Here is a 20,229-nt window from a genome sequence, read left to right as displayed (position 1 = left end):
GTGGTTTTTTTTGGTTTTGAGTCACACCCGGTAGCGCTCAGGGGATACTCCTGGCTCTATGTTCAGAAATCGCTCCTGGCAGGCTCAGGGAACCTATGGGATGCTGGGATTCGAACCACTGAACTTCTGCATGCAAGGCAAAATGCCTTACCTCCATTCTATCTCTCTGGCCCCTAGTATTTACTATTGTAACCATGTTAGCTCAATTAAATAAAAGGGGGGATGAGAAAAATAGAAACCTGATGACAGTATCACATGCCATCAATTGACTTTTTCAAAGATGACAAAATCTTAAGTCAGAACCATTCAAATAATTCCCTTACTTTGCTTCTCCTTTTCCCCAGAAGAGTCTTTCTTGCAGCCCTAAATAATTTAGCATCCAGAAATATTTGGAGTTTGTGGATGGTCAATTCCAATTGGGATTTGGTGGGGCAGGGGCATGTTCAAATAAAATTTCTAAAACTGTAATATGTCTCAGTCTCTTTTTAATAGTGCTGTAACTTCATGTCTAGTATTCATAGTAGTTATAAAGCAGTGATTTTCAATTTATTTATACCTGCAGACTAGTGGTTGTAAAACACAGTTATTTCATGAGCTAATATGGCATTTCACAATTTCTGAGCACCTCTGAGTGTAGTCAAAAACAAACAAACAAAAGTGAACTCTAAAATAGGTTAAAAACAATATTGCATTGCTATTGTGAATGCTACAACAAAGATTTTTATCTCTAGATAACAATAAAATATTTCTTCTTTTCCTACACACATATCTTAATTATCTAGAAAACTTTTCCTAATTAAAATGTTGGGTAGTGTGCTTTATGCCTTTTCACTTGGTCTCATATAAGCCCTGATATGAAAAGCCCCTATCTTGAATGTGTTGTGGCAATTATTTAGAAATTTGAATGACAAGACCCAGTGTTTTATCATTACTGGGCAAAACTACTGTCCATTCTAGCTAAACGGTATTCATTGGTTCCAAAATCTAAAGGTCCTTAATCTCAGCTTGAACATAAAAACAAATTACAATCATTTTAAGACTATGGAATTTAGTTATAATAAGCTATTGTTTCAAGTTTCTCCTTATCTCCTATACAACCTGATATAACATTCAAACCTCTAGACACAACTATGGTTGACCAGTAAGCTTTTCAGCTGACAAATCACTAGCAAACTTGAAAATGAAAGCCTCCAGAGAATAACAACGATGATATCACTGGGCTTTCAGCATCTAGGGTTTTTTCTTTTTACATCATTTTTACAAAAGACACATCACATCTACCAAACCCTTGTGTAATGAAATTGTTTAAAGCAGCCCCCCAAAATATATATGTCTTCCCCACCTGGATTCAGTTGTGGGTTAGAGCACATTTAATTTCAAGTCAATAGATTCTTCACACATCAGCACTTAAGGGATTAAAGACAAGTCTTGTTTTGTTGCCCTAAATGTACTGTTATTGTTATCAATTCATGCAGCCTCGCAATAAGTTTTCAATAAATCTAAGATTAACTATTATTTTCTCACCTATAAATAAAATATAATCATCTTAAAAATCAATGAAGAGAAAGCCATCATATCCATTAACCTGGCCCAGAATCCCTCCAGGCCTTTGCTATGAAATACAATACTGAGGATATTTCATTTATTGAGCTATATCTCTTTGTATGGCAACCAGCGGGGAAAAAAAAAGAGAGAAAAGAATCAAATCTGAAAATCAGAGACTATTCTTTTTGGTTTAGAAAATCACTGAGGTAGGACTGAGTATTCTTTACAGCCTGGGGTTAATTTTTTTTTCTACTTTAATTTGCAATCAGATGCAATAAGAAAAAAAAATGTAAAAAGGACTTGCCTCCAGTAGCGAGTTGCTTTATTACTCTCTCTACTGCCAGTCTGCACTTTTTATCACTTTGATCCTTTGTTTTTAAAGTCACCTGCACAACCCTGCAATGTTATAAACACCTTTAGTTGTCTTCGCCAACTGTCATTTTGTACCATCTGCTGTTGCAGTCTCAAAAGCAGTAATGCATGGGGTTCAAGGCCACCTTTTCCCAGGAAACTAAAAAACAACAGAGCCAAGTCATTTAGGGTTTTCTTCTCTTCCCTGTCAGCTTTACTACACCCTGGAGTGGACATTTTCCTTGCCTTTCAGATGTGAATGTTCCTCAAAAGACATGAACTTCACAATAAGGTAACCATACAAAAAATAAGGTTTTATAGACAACCCATTATCAACTAACAGAAGGGGGTGATTAGTCATCTGCTCCACTTGAAATAGATCCAAAAAATTCAAGCTTTGTACTGCAAGGAGAAAATGCATTTTTCTCCGGATTCTAGAGCTAGAGCAATCCGCCTTTTATGTGTGGGCCGTCAGCAGCAACCTTTTGAAAGGCAGCAAGTAAACTCAAAAACCCAGCGAGCAGTTGACCAGTTCTGCTTGCCCAAGATTTAGTATTTTTGCCCACCCCCAACCTTTTCACTTTGGATGATGAACATTTTTGACCTCTCTTTGGACAAGAGCCAGAAAGGACTGCCTTTTGTTTCTGCTTTTGTTGGTGACTGAAAATGGACTGTTCTTTAAACAAATCTGACCACTTACTTTGGATAGGTTTTCTAATTCATAACCCTTCCTTAAAATGGAAAGAATATTTTTTGGAAATTCCTCTCTATTGCCTTAAGGTCATTACAAATCCACGTAAAATTCTTTAGCTTGTAAGAGGTCTAGGTTACCTTCAAGGAAGATCCCATGCAAGTCCAGGTTCTCCCCATAAATAACATATAATCACCTTAAAAATCAATATGAAAAAACAATCAGAACCATTAACCTATCTCAAAATCCCTTCAGCCACTTGTATGAACCACATAGTTCTGAGCTTTTCATTTTATTGAGCTGTATAATTCCTTGTATGGCAACTAGCAAGGGAAAAGTCATCCAAAGACCTCAGTGTGGTATTCTGGAAATCAGAAAGAAGCGGAAATGCAAGAATAGATTTGATTCTTTTTGATTACAGAAAGAAAGGATTTTAGAGACTCAGGAAAAAATGTTTTTGAGCTGCTGAAAAGAGATGAGTGTGGTTCGGAGAATACCTTTGATAATTCCTCCTCATAAGCAATTTATAAACTTGACCATCAATTTTGAAAATTGTCAGAAACTGTTCTGTAAGGTTAAAAATAGAGAGAAGAGAGAAGGAGCAGGGGACGTAGCACAGTAGTAGAGCACATATAAGGTCCAAGATTTTACTCCTGGCACTGTAAATAATAATAATAATAAATAAAGGTCAAGGTGCTGGAGCAATAATACAGCAAATAAGGCGCTTGTCTTTCACATGGCTGACCGGAATTCTATCTCCAGTATTTCATATGGTTCCCTAAACACCTTCAAGATTGATTCTTGACCACAAAGTGAGGACTAAGCTCCAAACACAGTCAGGTGTGATTCAATAACAAATAAAAAATAATTAATAATTTTTAACTTTACAGATATAACCCAATAGTATAGTCTTTGTCTTTAAGTGTAAGAGCCTGTATTTGGTCCCTGGAAACATAAAAAAAATAAAGAATAGGATTAAAGGCCTTGATATTAGACCTGGAAACATAAGGGATATGGAAAAAATTGTAAGCAAAACACTCCATGACATTGAGACTAAAGGCACCTTCAAGGAGGAATCTCCACTGTCCAAACAATGGAAACACAGAAAAACAAATGGGACTCCATTAAACTGAGAAGTGTCTACACCCCAAAGGAAATAGGATTAGGGTAAAAAGGCCACTCACAGAATGGGAGAAACAACTCGCCCAATACCCATCAGATAAGAGGCTAATATCTAAGATATACAAGGTAATAACAACTAAACAAGAAAAAAAAACTAACCCCATCAAAAAATGGGGAGAAGAAATACACAGACTTTTCCTCAAGGAGAAAATGCAGACAGCCAAAAGGCACATAAAAAAAATGCTCCACATCACTGATCATCAGGGAGATGCAAATCAAAACAACAATATGGCACCATCTCACTACAGAGAATGACACACACATCACAAAGAACAAGAACTATCAGTGCTGTTGGGGACATGGAGAGAACAGAACTCTCATTCACTGCTGGTGGAAATGCCATCTAGTGCAGCCCTTATGGAAAACAGTATGGAGATTCCTCAAAAAAGAATGAAAATTGAGCTACCAAATAATCCATCTATACCACTCCTAGGGATATATATCCTTTTGGGAGGGTGCCACACCTGATGACGCTCAGGGGTTACTCCTATGTGCTCAGAAATTGCTCCTGGCTTAAGGGAACCATATGGGTTGCTGGGGGATCAAACTGCGGTCCAGCCTAGGTCAGTCGCATGCAAGACAAATGTCCTACTACCTGTGCCACCGCTCTGACTCCTCCTAGGAAGACAAAAACACAATAGAAAAATGTCTTTGCACACCTATATTTATTGCAGCACTATTTACAATACCCAGGATCTGGAAACAACCCAGATGCCCGACAATAGATGAGTGGCTAAAGAAAATGTGGTATATTTATACAATGGAATACTATGAAGCTGTCAGAAAAAATGAAGTTAGGAAATTGTCCTCTAAAAGATGGACATGGAAACTATTATGTTGAGTGAAATAAGTCAGAGGGAGAGAGATAAACACAGAATAGTCTCACTCATCTATGAAATTTAAGAAAAATAAAAGACATTATTGTAATAATACAGAGACAATAGAGATGAATGTTGGAAGGAACAGCCTACAAAATAAAGCTTACCACAAAGAGTGTTGATTGCAGTTAGAGATATAATTACACTGACAATTATCATGACAATGGTAGTGAGTGAGAGAAATAGAATGTTTATCTCAAATACAGGCAGAGGGTGAAGGAGGAAGGAGATGATGGCCATTGGTGGTGGGAATGTTGCACTGTTGAAGGGGGGTGTTCTTTTTATGGCTGAAACCCAACTACAATCGTGTTTGTAATCATGGTTATTAAATAAAGATATTAATTTAAAAAATAAAGTTAATAAAAAGAATGGACACTAAGGAAAAGATTAATAAAGCAGAAAGACATAACAATTATTAGTGATATATGAAAAATATACTCAAATATTTAAAACAAATGTTGAGATTAAAAGTACGTTGGCAGGGAAATAATAGAAGACTTTAATTCCCAATTTACCAAAATGTACATATCATTCAGACAGAAAGTCACATGGCCATAAAAGTTTTAAATAAAAATCTAGCAGAGGAAAAAAAAAGAAAAAAGAAAAACTAGCAGACATGTGGGCCGAAGTGATAGCCCAATGGTAGGGTGTTTGCCTTGCACATGGCCGACCAAGTTTTAACCCTGGCATCCCATATGGTCCCCTGAGCACTGCCAGGAATGATTTCTGAGCATAGAGCTAGGGGTAACCCCTGAGCACTGCCATGTGTTTCCCCGCCAAAAAAAAAAAAAAACCAATATACTTTGTTCAAGTGCTCCTAGTGCATTCTTAATGAAAGAGCATATAAACAAAATAAATGTCAATAAATATGAAGAATTAAATCATAATAAGCATCTTTTATGATCCAATGCTATAAAATAGAAATCAACCCAAATTTAAGGGGAAACCAAACATTTGTGGAAAATACCAACATGTTATTGACCAATTATTGAGTAAATGAGAATATTAAAGGTGAAATTAGCCACACACACACACACACACACACACACACACACACACACACACACACACACACACACAAAGTACCTGGATATATATAAAAAAAAAAGACATGCTTATCAGAACCTACAATATGACGTAAATGACATACTAATCTAGATTATAATAATTTAAGAAAAAGTTTAGAAAAAATAACTTGGGAAAAAGTAACCATAAAAAGCCATTTAAAATCACACCCAGGGAACTAGAAAATGAAGAGAGAACAATGCGAAGTATAGACAGAAGGAAATAATAAAATTTGGAGTGAATGTTAGCAAAATGGGATTCAAAAGGCAATATAAATGATCAAATAAAATAGAATCTGGTTCTCTGAAAATATTAACAAAATAAAAAACTTTAACCATATTCACAAAGAATAAGAAAACATGATAAAATAAAAAATGAAAAACGACTCATTACATCAGGCACTCCAGATATATAAATGTATGAGTGACATAGACTTTTATACAGAAGCAAATTGAACAACCTAATAGAAATTTTAGCAACATGCAACATTCTAATATTTAGTTATGAAGAAATTAAAAATCCTGAATACATATATCAGAAGTAATAAAACTGAAACAAGAATCTAAACCTCCCAAGTATTAAAAGACCAGAGTCAAATTACTTCCTTATTAAATTTTCCCAAACTTTCAAAAATATTAAAACCTATACTTCTCAAGTTCCTCTATAAAACTGAACATATTATGAACACAATGCATTCTAAACAAATTTGAACATCACCTTGGATCTGAAAGAAGACAGGAGTTCATAAAACAACAATAATGAAGCAAATAACTTGATTATAAAATGAGAATTTAAATCAATACTACTCCAAAGAAGACATATAAATAGCCAATAGAAGTGTGACTGCTCATCATATATATTGATAGGGCAACACAATTCAAAGCAATAAGATGTCACTTGTATGAGATTGTCTAGTAACCTAAAGAAATAAATAGTGTTGGAGAAAATGTGAAGAAAACACTCATACACTGTTAGTAGGAATGTAGATTAGTGTGACCATTTTGCAGAGACAAGGGGATTTTTCAAAGTACTAAAAATAGAAATTCCAAAGGATCCAATTATTCCTCTTCCTGGAATTTATTCCCCACCCTCATAAAAACACATTAATTTGAATAAAAATAAGGCCTTCCATGTTTATTCTATTCTCTACAAAGGTTACATTCTTCACCATTTAACCACTAAACTATTTCTTTTAATTGTTTTGTATTAATTTCCTGTGAGAAACAGAGTTAAAATGTTTGATAGTTGAGTTTCAGTCATACAATATTCCAAAACCCATTACTTCAGCAGTATTAATTTCCTGTCATCAGTTTCCCCAGTCACCCTCCCATGATCCCACCTCCACCCCACCCTCATCCCCAGCCTACTCCTATAGTAAACACCTCTCTCTCTCTCTCTCTCTCTTTCTCTCTCTCTCTCTCTCTCTCTCTCTCTCTCTCTCTCTCTCTCTCTCTCTCTCTCTCTCTCTCTCTCTCTCTCTCTCTCTCTCCCTGTACCTCCTTCCCTCCCTTCCCTCTCTCCCTCTATTTTAGGCATCAAAATTTGCTACACTCTTACTGAAAGGGTATCATGCTTATGATCACTTTACATTTTTTCAGTTCCCAGTTCTTGTTCAGGGTGACCATTTTCAACTATTATTGTCATAGTGGTCCCTTCTCTATCTTAAATGCACTTTTCCCATTTTTCTATTGTCTTTGAGTATTATTCTCATACTATGAGTTTTCTAATATCCCACAATGAAATGTATGCTTTATTTTTTTAAGATTGGTTCACCTGATTTTCCCAACTTTTCTTTGAGTGCCTCAGTTCTGATATCATGTTTTAATTTATAAGTTCTCTTCTATGTTCTTGAATGTTTGCTTTTCTAAAAGTGACAATATTTTATTTTATTATTTTTTTAAATTTTATTTTATTGAAATCATTGTGAACTACGAAGTCCCTCATAGTTGAATTTAAGATATACAGTGAACCAGGGCCAAGCCCACTACCAGTATTGATCTCCCTCCACCATATATCACAGGGTACATCCTATACTACCACTATTAGCCACTTGGCCTGCCAGTAAAATAGGCCCATTTCAGTTTAGATTGTTGGGGAGGGAGAGACAGCATGTAGGTAGGGCATTTGCCTTGCATGCAGAAGGACGATGGTTGGAATTCCGGCATCCCATATGATCCCTTGAGTCTGCCAGGAGCGATTTCTGAGCAGAGAACCAGGAGAAACCCCTGAGTGCTGCTGTGTGTGACCAAAAACAAACAAACAAACAAACAAACAAAAAACAAAAACAAACGTTTAGATTGTTAAAGTTTAGATCTCTTGATTCTGTTGTTTACTTTAGCTTGAATATTTCATTCTGTCATTATTTCTCCACCAATGTATCTAAGACCACTTGGATCCTGGCCATTCTATCTTTTTTTAACTTTTTCTTAATTTTATAGAAATATGAAGTAATATGAGATAAAACAAAGTGATTCATGACCCAAGTTCCTATGAAAAAGGAGGACACACCTATTTAAAAGATAAAAAATAAAATTAAAGGGGCCGGTGAGGTGGCACTAGAGGTAAGGTGTCTGCCTTGCAAGCGCTAGCCAAGGAAAGACTGCGGTTTGATCCCCCAGCATCCCTTATGGTTCCCCCAAGCCAGGGACAATTTCTGAGCACTTAGCCAGGAGTAACCCCTGAGCATCAAATGGGTGTTGCTCAAAAAGCCAAAATAAATAAATAAAATAAAATAAGGGAAAAAAGGGAAGGGGTGTGGCAGGGTTTTTTTGTTTGTTTGTTTTGTTTTGTTTTTGCATAGGCACAGCAAAAGTTGTGGAAAATAGAAAGGAAAATAATTTAGACTAAAAACAGGGAGACCCTACCCATGAAACATCCTGCCATAAGACCAACTACAGGCTTCAGGCATACTAAATTGTTTAACCCCAAAGTCTTTCTTCATGGTCCCAGTAAATGTTCTTCTCAATCACAGTTGTCACAGAAGGTTTTTGTAATTAGAGATTTGGGGTTTTGGACAGATCTTATATCAAAGTCAGGGTGTCATGGTGTGTCTTTTGGTTTCATCTCATCATTAGGTGGTGATTGAGGTAAAACATCCCTGAAAGCAAGTTGTTGCTGTTTCGGAGGCGACAGGGTGTTATATGAACACACTCTGAAGCAAGTCAGTGCCAGGGAGACATTTGGACCTTCCTTGGTAGAAGTTTTAATCCTGGTGCTGGTGCAGAAAGCCATGCTGGTTCCATAGATGGAATCCAAGGTTCGGGGGGGAATAGCCATTGTTTGATTGACTGAAGCCTAAATCAAAACACTATGACAAATGTTCAGGGTGGAAGACTCCCCTGCAATATAAAATTTACAAGTTCCCATCTGTATTAGATAAGAACTTTCTATACATAAATTTTCCCCCATTTTACTGTGCAAAAAGGAACAATGCCACATGATACTTACTACTGGTGCATATGGGGGTAAAAATAACAAGCCAAATAGTTCCGATAACCTGATTCTAACATAAACTAGAAACACTAGAGAAAGTTATCTACTAGAATTTCCAAAAAGGGATGGGGAAAACTACATCTACATAAAAAAGGACACAATAAGAATGATATCTATTGAAAAAATACATCTCAAAAAATATAAGTAGGAAATATACATATCCCTATTAAGTCTTTTAAAATAGTCTGGTGGGGAGGGGGGAATAAAATCCAGAGCACAGCTTTAGCCTGCAACATGATCTTGTGGCGTCTGAAAAATGGCTCCCAGCAGTCACGGATCAGGAAATGTCCTCAACCTGGGCAACCACTAAAATGTTTTAGTTTTAAATCAGCTGTATATGTTCTTGCTTTGGAATGAATGATTATGTCCCCTCCAATTTACATATTGAATCCATAATTCCACTGTAATGGCATTCAGTGAAGAGTGCTCTGGGAGGTAATTAGGTTTAAAAGAAGTTGTAAAAAAGATCCAGAGATATAGTTTAGAGGGCAGAGCATGTGATCAATATGTGTTCCGTCCATAGCACCCTATATGGTCTTCAGAGCACAGCCAGGAATGATCCCTGAGAGCAAAACCAGTAGTGACCCCTGAGTACAGCAGAGTGTGACCCCAAAACAATAATAAAAGAAAGTTTTAAAAGCCTTTAGATTTGAATTAGAGCCCTTTGAAAAGACTAAGGAATATTTATACATTCTTTCTGCATCATGTAAAGACATGAGAAGGTAGCTGTTTGCAAGGTAAAATGGATTCTTACCAAGAACTAAATCTGCTTTCAACATGATTTAGTTTCTGGAACTGTGAGAAATAAATGTCCATTGTTTCAGTCACCCAATCTCTGATATTTTCCTATAGTAACTAAAACGATTATAACTACTATGAAAAAACATTCTTTCATTAGTTGTAATTTGTTGAAACACTTTTGAGCCTAGTGTTCCATTTTTTTATTTTCTATACTGTCCAATAACATAGTGCTAACTTCCCTGTAACAGTGGCTCATCAAGATTTGTTAAAAAGTATTGCTAAAGTGCTGTAGGATGAATTTTCCAGGTGCATCCTATTTTCACTGAGATTATTTGGTTTTAAAATTTCTTTATTAAGAAAATAGTTTGTCCCCTCTCTTCCAAGAGAAAATACTTTGTCAAGACTGGTGAGATAGTAGGAGGGAAGATGTTTGCCTTGCATATGGCTCACCTGGGTTCTGTTGCCATCACCACATTTGATCACCAGAGCACTACTAGGAGCGATCACTGACTGTAGTGCTAAGCCCTGAGCACAACTGGGTGTGACCCAAAACCAAAAGAAATAAAGAGAAGACTTTGTTTTATACAGTATTATATTTGAAGATTGGCTTCCTAATAAAATTTATTTTGGTAATGTGGTCATCAATCAACTTAAGACTACGTTTGTGGGCCCGGAGAGATAGCACAGTGGCGTTTGCCTTGCAAGCAGCCGATCCAGGACCAAAGGTGGTTGGTTCGAATCCCGGTGTCCCATAGGGTCCCCCGTGCCTGCCAGGAGCTATTTCTGAGCAGACAGCCTGGAATAACCCCTGAGCAATGCCGGGTGTGGCCCAAAAACCAAAAATAAATAAATAAATAAATAAAAGACTACTTTTGTGCTGACTACAATTTTTTCTGTCATGAAGAATAAAGAGAATTTAAAATTTGTTCAGGTTGTTGAGATAAATACTGCCTTTGTATGTTGAATATACTTATAGGCATTTATTACAATATTTTATACTTTCCATGTAAACACATGATATTATTAACTATTTTTTATTTTAAATTTTATTGATTGATTGATTGATTGGTTCTTGGACCACACGTAGCAGTGGCTTACTCTGGGCTCTGCACTCGGAAATTGCCCTGGCAGGCTGGGGGACCATATCGAATGCCAGGAATTTAACAGGGTCCCTCTCAGGTCGGCCGCATGGAAGGCAAATGCCCTTCCACTGTGCTCTCTCTCAAGTCTCTATGATTAACTATTCATAAGTCCAAGTTGTCCTCATTAAATTAAAGAAAGTAATTTAATTTAATGCAATAAAATCCAAGGAAATATGAGGGATCATTGGAGAAAATGTACATGTGTAATCTAACAAAATTTTATGGTTATATAGAGTATGCCGTCATAAAAAGGTGATTTTAAATTATTATGATAAAGTAATTATAATTTATCATTAGAAGCCTTAAAGATATAAATTGTAATATCTCCCACATTATTCAGGCTACCTTCCAAATGTATTGATTATAATTATTGTTGGTAAGACCCCCCCAAAAAATGAATGGTCTTGAGAAGTATCATGTCTTACATGTGAAAAATTCTGTGGCTAAACATCTAACAAAATATCACCATTTTAAACTACCTATTACTTAGAAAAAATATGAAAGAAGAAAAATTATTAATATAATTGATGATAAAGTTATAAGAAGAATTCAAGGTTGGGCAAGCAAGCCTTCTTTATTTTCTTTTAGTTGTCTGCTTTTGTATCTTGACCAATGTCTCTCATTAATAATAAAATGATATTCTTTGAAAATAAATATACTTCCAAATATTTATATGAAAAAATTCTCTGGACTGGTCTTGGTGGTTCAAGACAAAGAGTGCCAAGAGTTTCTTCTAAAAACAAATAATATGCGTAGCAATATATGGGATGGTTATCTGCAAATACACTGACCAGCATATCCACAACATGAGATATAGAAAAACATCAAAATAAGTAGAAAGATCAGAGCAAGAAATGTGACTCTTAACAAAGCTATCCACAGACAAGTAAGATCTCACAAATACAGAGCTTCTCCCCATAGGAGTGAGGGATTCACAGATACCCTCGGACACCCTAATCCTTGGGATCTATACAGAGAGAAAAGAACTCTTAAACATCTAGTTTTTAAGAGGACGAGGGCTGGTGAACACGAGAACAAAAGATAGTAGAGAAGAAATGATCCCCTCTTGCTTACAGAAAAAGAAAGCGTATGTATACCTGCTCCAGAACTCAGAGCAAAGCAATAAAGGAGATCTGAAAAACATCTAAGTCTGACATAAAAAAGATTCGTAAAGCACGATTTGAGAGGCTAGTAGAAGGGCATCAGGACAGAGGAAATGAAGGCCCTGGCACAAACCACTTCAGTGCCCTCCCTACAATGCTAGAGCCACCGAACTTACCATGTCTTCCGATGAGCCACTGTGTCACTCAAGAGTCTGCTGAAACCCAGAGAAGCACACAGGAAAGAGGCATCTAGGGGTGGGGACAACCACCTTTGTGTCCACCCTCAGCTTTATTGGAACTGACCAAACTCTGATTCTGGCCCTCATCCACAATGTGTACCTGTATAACACTAGATCTATATGTAGATTATGGAAGTTGGCAATTGTGACCCAAAAACCATATACAATTAGACACTGTTAAAGCTGTTACTTAAGCAAATGACTTATTATTTGCCTGAAATTAGATATTAAAAAGTATCCTTCTCCTTAAAACATTAAAGATCTGGACATACCCTTAATAATTAATAAATAATAATCCATTGTTATTAATTAATTACTAAAATAATTATTAAATAACTATTAAACTTATTGAATTATTAATTATATTAAGTATTAAATTATTAAAATAATATTAAACAACTGAGAACAAAAATTCCTTAAAATATAAATGAATTTATATTTAGATATATTTAGATATCTATAATAGAAAATATATTTATATGATGTATAAAATATATTATAGGGTCCGGAGAGATAGCATGGAGGTAGGGCATTTGCCTTGCATGCAAAAGGACTGGTGGTTCTAATCCCAGCATCCCATATGGTCCCCCGAGACTGCCAGGAGTGATTTCTGACTGTAGAGCCAGAGTAACCCCTGAGCGCTGCCGGGTATGACCCAAAAAACAAAAAAAATATATAATATATAAAATACATGTATATATGTTAATAAATATATAAAATATATAATATAAAATAAATTATAAATATATAAATATAAAATATAAAAATAAGATAAGTTTACATTTAAAAATATATAATACATATAAATAAATATAAGTAAAACAGACAACCACAAAGATTCAAGAGAAAGACAAAGGTAATAAGATTCAACACACCACTAAGAAACATTTTCAAAACTTGGAGCACCAACTGTTTTTTCTACTTTCTAAAGCAATCATAGAAAGTCAATCAAATTTAAGAAACAGAGCTATATTCCAAACTCAAGACAAGACCTTAGAAAAATCCCCTTACAAAATGGATATGAGATGGCTACCAGATAAAGAACTCAAAGTTATGGTCGTAAAGAAACTACACTCAAAGAGGAATACATGAGCATACAGTGAACATCAATAAAGACGTCATTTAAATTCAGAAATCCTCAAGGGTTGATAATGCTATTGCATGTAAAGGCTATGAAATCTTACTGCCCTTTTCAAGAGTCGTTGTAAAGAGTGGTTAGTGTTGTGCCAAATAATTAACAGGATGTTACTCTTCAGCTTTCTGTCTTCACAAGCGTGTTTAGCTAACTTCTCCTATTTCTGCTGAGCTGAAGTTGTTAGTTGGAACAGGAAAATCCATCTTATATTTTTCTTTGACCCTCATATCAATAATAAACTTGAGGTATAGGGAAACCCACAACTCAGGAAATCATGTTTACTTAATAGCAAACTTAGTTTCTGCAAACACACACACACACACACACACACACACACACACATTGATATTAAGGACAAGCTAAAGGAGTTTTTATAGATTTACAAATGTATTTGAGAGTTCAAAGGTTTTAATTTTCAGTTTGCTTTTTATCACAGATAAGGGTCAATTTTGTTGTCTTTTTATTATGTTTTATTGTTGAGTCGTCACTTATGAAGATTCCCCATTGCTATTTCTTTATTATTATTATATTTATTTTATTATCCTGACTGAATTTTTGGCTATGACATGCAATATTTATTATGTGTTTTATTCAATAGTTATTCCAGCCAAAATCATGAACCAAAATGCATGGAAAATGTGATGATGAATACTTAATCAAAGTAGCTTGGCATCAACTTGTTGGATACAAGCCTGCCCGACTAAGGTTTATTTACAAAGCTCTCCTAACAAGTTCCACTCTCTAATATTTGCCAAACTTCTAATGGTAAGAGAATCATATTTCTACTCTAGTTGTAATTCAACCAAATGTCTTTCTCACATGAACATTCATTTTTAGTATCAACTCTAGATTTGGGAACTTTCCTGACAAAAACACTGGATCAGATCATCTCAATGATGACCTAAAGACATTTTCTTTTTTATTTATAATTTCTATTTTATTAATAATATTAACTATATAAATAGATAACAATAACTTCTGATAATACTGACTCCAACCGTTATAGAGGTCATGGTCCCAAGAGGGCCTCTTAGCCAGCATGTCAAATTAGAACTCTCTTTTTTTTTAATAGTATTTCTGTTTAAGCACCATCATCACAAACATGATTGTAGTTGGATCTCAGTCATAAAAGGAACATGCCCCCTTCACCAGTGCAGCATTCCCCTAAAGATAATTTCTAAAATCTATAAACCACTGGCAATTTACAAAACACTTGATTAAGCCACCACCAAATAAATCATTCTTATTTTTATGTCCACCTATAGGTAATACTTTAATAACAAATTTATCAAGGAAAGAAATTTGATATGAGTTACTGACACAAGAAGCAAATATATTGAGTTAACCAAAAGAAGACATTTTATCTCACAGCCTTAGTATATCATTTAAATTTATCCCTCTGTTCTTAATTTCTTAGGTGGTTTAAAAACAACAAAACTTTCTTTTCTCTCTCCATGGTACAAAATACTATAAAAATAATCATATCATAATCCTGACATAAGCCAGTATATTAATCAATATAAGCAAACTTTTGCTTAAATTTATTTTGAAGGATAGTTTTAGGAATCATATTTAAATATTTCTATTCCTTCAGTTTTTTCTTGTACTTAATGTACATTTTGTTGTTACTGTATAGCTAGGAAAATTTTAAGGACATGCATTGCTTTCACTGTTTAGTTACAAACTAGATTTACTGCATATTTACATTGTGCAATATACTACATCATGACTGTTAGGTTTGAAGGGAAATAAAATAGAAATAGAAAGAAGAAAAGGAATAAGAAGTTAAGACATGTTCAAGACTTTTGTTAAGACATTGAATTGATTTCCAGGCTCTGTTGGTTTTCTTATAGCAATGGGTGTGCTAATAAATCGAAATGACACTGTCTCAAAGAGTGAAAATTTAAACTTGATTTATTAAAGAAGACTATTAAAAATATAATATAAAGATGTTGCTTGAGCATCTATTACCTTATATATTGTTTTAGTTAAGATTGTATGAGAGATTCTAGAATAATCAGAAGCAGCTCTTTGAGTAGCAACGGCTTCTTTCTCTTATTTCAAATGAGGGCATAATCTTTGAGTAGCATGTCACATGGTCAAAATTGACCATTTCTTTTCTTTTTTGTTTTTTTGGGGCCACACTCGTTTGATGCTCAGGGGTTACTCCTGGCTAAGCGCTCAGAAATCGCCCCTGGCTTGGGGGGACCATATGGGATGCTGGGGTAATCGAACCATGGACCTTTGTTGGCTAGTGCTTGCAAGGCAGACACCTTACCTCTAGCGCCACCTCACCGGCCCCAAAATTGACCATTTCTAACCTCTCTCGAATTGATAAGAACCAATATATTTAATGTAGTAGAGTTGTACAAATAAAGTTTTTAAGAAGAAAATGACAGACAAACCTGCTCTGTATGGAACCTTTGGCTCCAGTTTTTGTAGAGCTCGCCTTATGCTACTTGTCTGTTTGAATGGCGACATCTTCCCTTAACTGCAGGGAAACAAATAAGGTTCCGGCACAGGTTTAATTTGGCATCAAGCTCCCACTTGGTCCCTTGTGCTTTATTGCACATCTGCAGCTGTTATTCTCCTCCCTCTGTCTGCTGCTTCCTCCACAGAGAAGTAATAGAATTGAGCCGGTCATTGCACTTGGTTTTTCTTTTTAGAGTAAAAGCCCATTTTTGCTGATGACCTTATCTTTGCCCTGCTGAGTAGCTCTAAATACATAATATATATTGGAAGGATGTAGTCTCAAAATGTCAACATTTTTAGTTCAAAAATTCTTTCTTTAAAATGAGTAAGAATCCAATCAAATTAAGATTATGCTTAGGGTCACAAAATGAATTCAATTGTATTTTTAACTGATAACATTTTATTTTTTATAAATTTCAACTTATCTCTATCATACACACACACACACACACACACACACACACACACACACAAATTGATGCATGGCCAATTCATGGGCCCAAGGGGTACATGTTTATGAGCTTCTCCTTTGTTCCATGTCTGGAACATGCATGTTTCCCAACATGCTCCACCGGGTTTTCTCCTTAGGTCAAGAGACATGTTGTGGTTGCTCTGAGAAGGTTGGGATCAGGAAATCTTCTTTGCTCTTCCTTTCCTGGCCTGTGTTTTTTCTAGAGCTTCTCTTGTCAGGCCTTAATTCTAGAATCTACAAGGTGTGTCCTAATAGCCTTAGGGCTAAAGACTAGAGTCATTCATTCAGTTCCATCCCTTGTTTTTATTTTGTCCCTAGAACTTTTATTACAAGCCAAAAACTCATGGCCATGGAGGTGGAGGTGACCTTCCCTTTCCACCTGCCTGCTCCACTTCAAACTTCAGTTGTCTTTATCAAAAGAAATTTAGAGATATGTGAGATGCCAGAGAGAGAGAGAGAGAGAGAGAGAGAGAGAGAGAGAGAGAGAGAGAGAGAGAGAAGGAGAGGGCATTTGCCTTGCATATGGCTAACTAGGGCTCAAACCTGGCACCCTATATTGGTCTGCCAAGCAGGAGTAATCTCAGAGTGCAGTCATGAGTAAGCCTTAGCACTGCTGGGTGTGGCCCACAAAAAAATGAGATATGTTAGAGATAAGAGGGAGAGTAAAGGAGAGAGAAGTATTAAAAGAGAGAGCACAGATACCTGTGATTTCTCTAACTAACCGCATGAGTTCATCAGGCATCGTTCTAGGGAAGCCCTTAGACTCTTGATAGTTCTTTCATAATTGTATCATGATCTTTATACGACTCTGTAGCTTCCCTTTCTGAGGGGTTCACCCTTGTCTGGGTGGCACATCTGTTTCTGCATCTGGGTGATGCTGCAGTTTCTCTGATTCCAAAGAGTCCAGAATTTGCATTTCAAAGGAACGTGGTCTTCGTGCCCTGGGGCCGCTACACTGTTGTATACCACACGAATTCAATGGCTAAGTATTGAGCAGCAGGTTTCAGACATAGAAAATTCAGAGAGAAAAATATGAATGAGAGGGGCAATTGGTGAAGAATGCCAAACTCAGTTTGCTGAGAAACAGTGCCAAGTTCCCTGTATTAGGATCTAAGATGTAGCATTAACTGTCACCAAAATGTTGAGGATACAATATGGCGTGCCTTTGCTTAGAGAAAACCCTGCTTTGCCTTCTGTACTCTGCTTGCTGGAGGAAGTTAACTGCTGTTTTGCTTCTGTAAACCTGGATTTGCTAGGAGCCTAGGTACAGCCAGGACAGACTCTAGTCTTAAGGAACTGAGACTAGCCCCAGAAGAGCAGCCAGTTGCTGGAACCAGACCTTATGGGGATATTCCAGGAACAGGCCTTGGTCAGTTATCAGAGGCTAAACAACAATAAACAGATGGTCAGATGGCATTCGCACCCTGGGTACAACATTGCTTCCTGGATCTGGAGATGCCTGATCACCCTTCACTGAGCCTGCAGCCTGCCATAACAATTTGTCTGATGCTACATTTGAACTACAACCAATTCTAGCTGTCTGGCTGGTGCAACTTTGCACTAGGGGCCAATAATTTTAAAGATCAACTTCATAGAGGCAGGAATCCCCTAGACTGAAGTCCTAGGTACCCTTTGACATTGTCCTGCAAGTCATTCTTGGGGTCCTTGTTTCTTAGGAAATGTTGGACCCCAGCTTGCTAGAATAAACACCCATGTTTTGGCATTGCTGAACCGTCTCCCTGGTGGTCTTAGGGAGGGCAGATCCCAGTCTGAACCTAACACCTGCTCATCCTTATTCTGATGAATTATGACAGGCCTTCTGCTCTCCTGTTATAGATATAATGAGAGCAAATACTGCTCTCCTCTTCGTACACTGCATCCAGTGAAGAAGAGAGTTCACAAAAGGCCCAAGAGGAACTCAAGTGCCCCAATGTCTGGATTCAGAGCTCAATTTTACCAGTCAGGTGCATAGGTTCAGATAAGCTTAATTCCTTGCATGAGTCAACATTTATTAAGTACTTAATGTTTAGTATAAAATAGTATTAACAATATAGATATATTGTGGCTGGAGCGGTGGTGCAAGTGGTAGGGCATTTGCCTTACATGCACTAACCTAGGACAGACTGGTTCAATCCCTCGGTGTCCCATATGATCTCCCAAGCCAGAAGCGATTTCTAAGCGCATACCCAGAAATAACCCCTGAGCATCACCGGGTGCGGCCCAAAAACAAAACAAAAATATATATAGAGAGAGAGATATGTAATAGTGATAGTTAAAATACAATTTGTATTCACCACAATTTATTTAAAAGTGCATACCTTAGGAAAATTAAATAAGAGCATATATAAAATGTGCTTCATATATTAAATAAAATTTAGTCACAGGAATCCTACAAAACACTCACTTGGAACAGCAGAGACCCCTTCTGCAGAAATTCCCCTCTAAGAGACTCTGTCACCCCAAATTAGATCTGATTTGACCCAGAAGAAAATACCTAGATGAAAGCAGATGACCCACCATCAATAACTCAACAATCCAATTATCATTCTCTGAAATTGTCTTAAAGCCTTAAGAATCAAGTTATGATAGTAAGAACTGAAGTGAAAGTTATGCAGAGAAGATCAGGAGATGGAAAAAATAAGATTTATACATATGTGTAGTCCAATGAAGCTCAGATTCCTATATAACTAGATTCCCAAGATGTTTTCTATCTTTCAACTGGAATCCAGTTAATTCAGGTTTATTCAGTCATCAGGTTGCCAAACATGCTGTGACTTCTCTTTGTTCAGGACAACCTAGTATTCTACCGTGCTTTGCTTCCATGAACTGTGACTACAAGTTTGAGCCCCCCCCCCTTCTGTTTCATAATATGGAAAAATAGACCATCATAAAAAATGGATGTTTCTTACAATTTACAAGAAAGTGCTCACTAAATCAAAAGGTGTTACTGGATAGGAATCCAATTCAGAAGAAAACTATTCATCTTATTTAAACATCAGTTTCACTTGTACTGATTTTTTTAAGTGCATATTCTGGGACCCTTATACTAATGCTAGTTAAAGAATAAAGTTGGGCATTTTATTTTTAAAATTCCATAAATGTACATCTCATGTTGAGAATTGTTGAATAATAGTCAAAGAATTATTTAGGGTAGCCTAGAAAAGAGAAGAAACTTAAATGAGCTGAGGATGAAGGCCTAAACATAAAAATATCAGGAATCTCCTATCTTAAAGGAAACATTCTTTCTAGAGCACATGGGAAAACTATGTGGGACAGAGAATAAAGCCCAATCCCTGGCCTCGCCTTCAGGCTCCATATTATAGAATATTCCACAAATGTACTTCCTTTAGCGCCTTTACATACCAATCAAACCCCTCTCTAGGTCACTTCCTGAACATTCTACATTCCATTCTTTACAGTAGTATCTCAACCTGAATTGCCTTTATATCTACCATAAAAATAATTATAATGCTAGGAATGATTTTTCAGATCATGACACTTAAATATTATATCTTTGTATCATCGCAATAGAAATACGCATTTTATTTCAACTTTCTGATCTAGAGACCAAGAATTACAACAGAGATATAACATACCCAGTACTTGTATGTCACTTTTTTTCCATTTTTTTAATATAATTTTTATTTTGATCATAGTGGCTTACATATTGTTGACAATAATATTTTAGGTACATATTTACATAAAATCAGGGGGGCTTCCC

Source organism: Suncus etruscus, chromosome 16, assembly GCF_024139225.1.
Source record: "Suncus etruscus isolate mSunEtr1 chromosome 16, mSunEtr1.pri.cur, whole genome shotgun sequence".
NCBI classification, from domain to species: Eukaryota; Metazoa; Chordata; class Mammalia; order Eulipotyphla; family Soricidae; genus Suncus; species Suncus etruscus.
Note: the sequence above shows the minus strand (reverse complement) of the source record.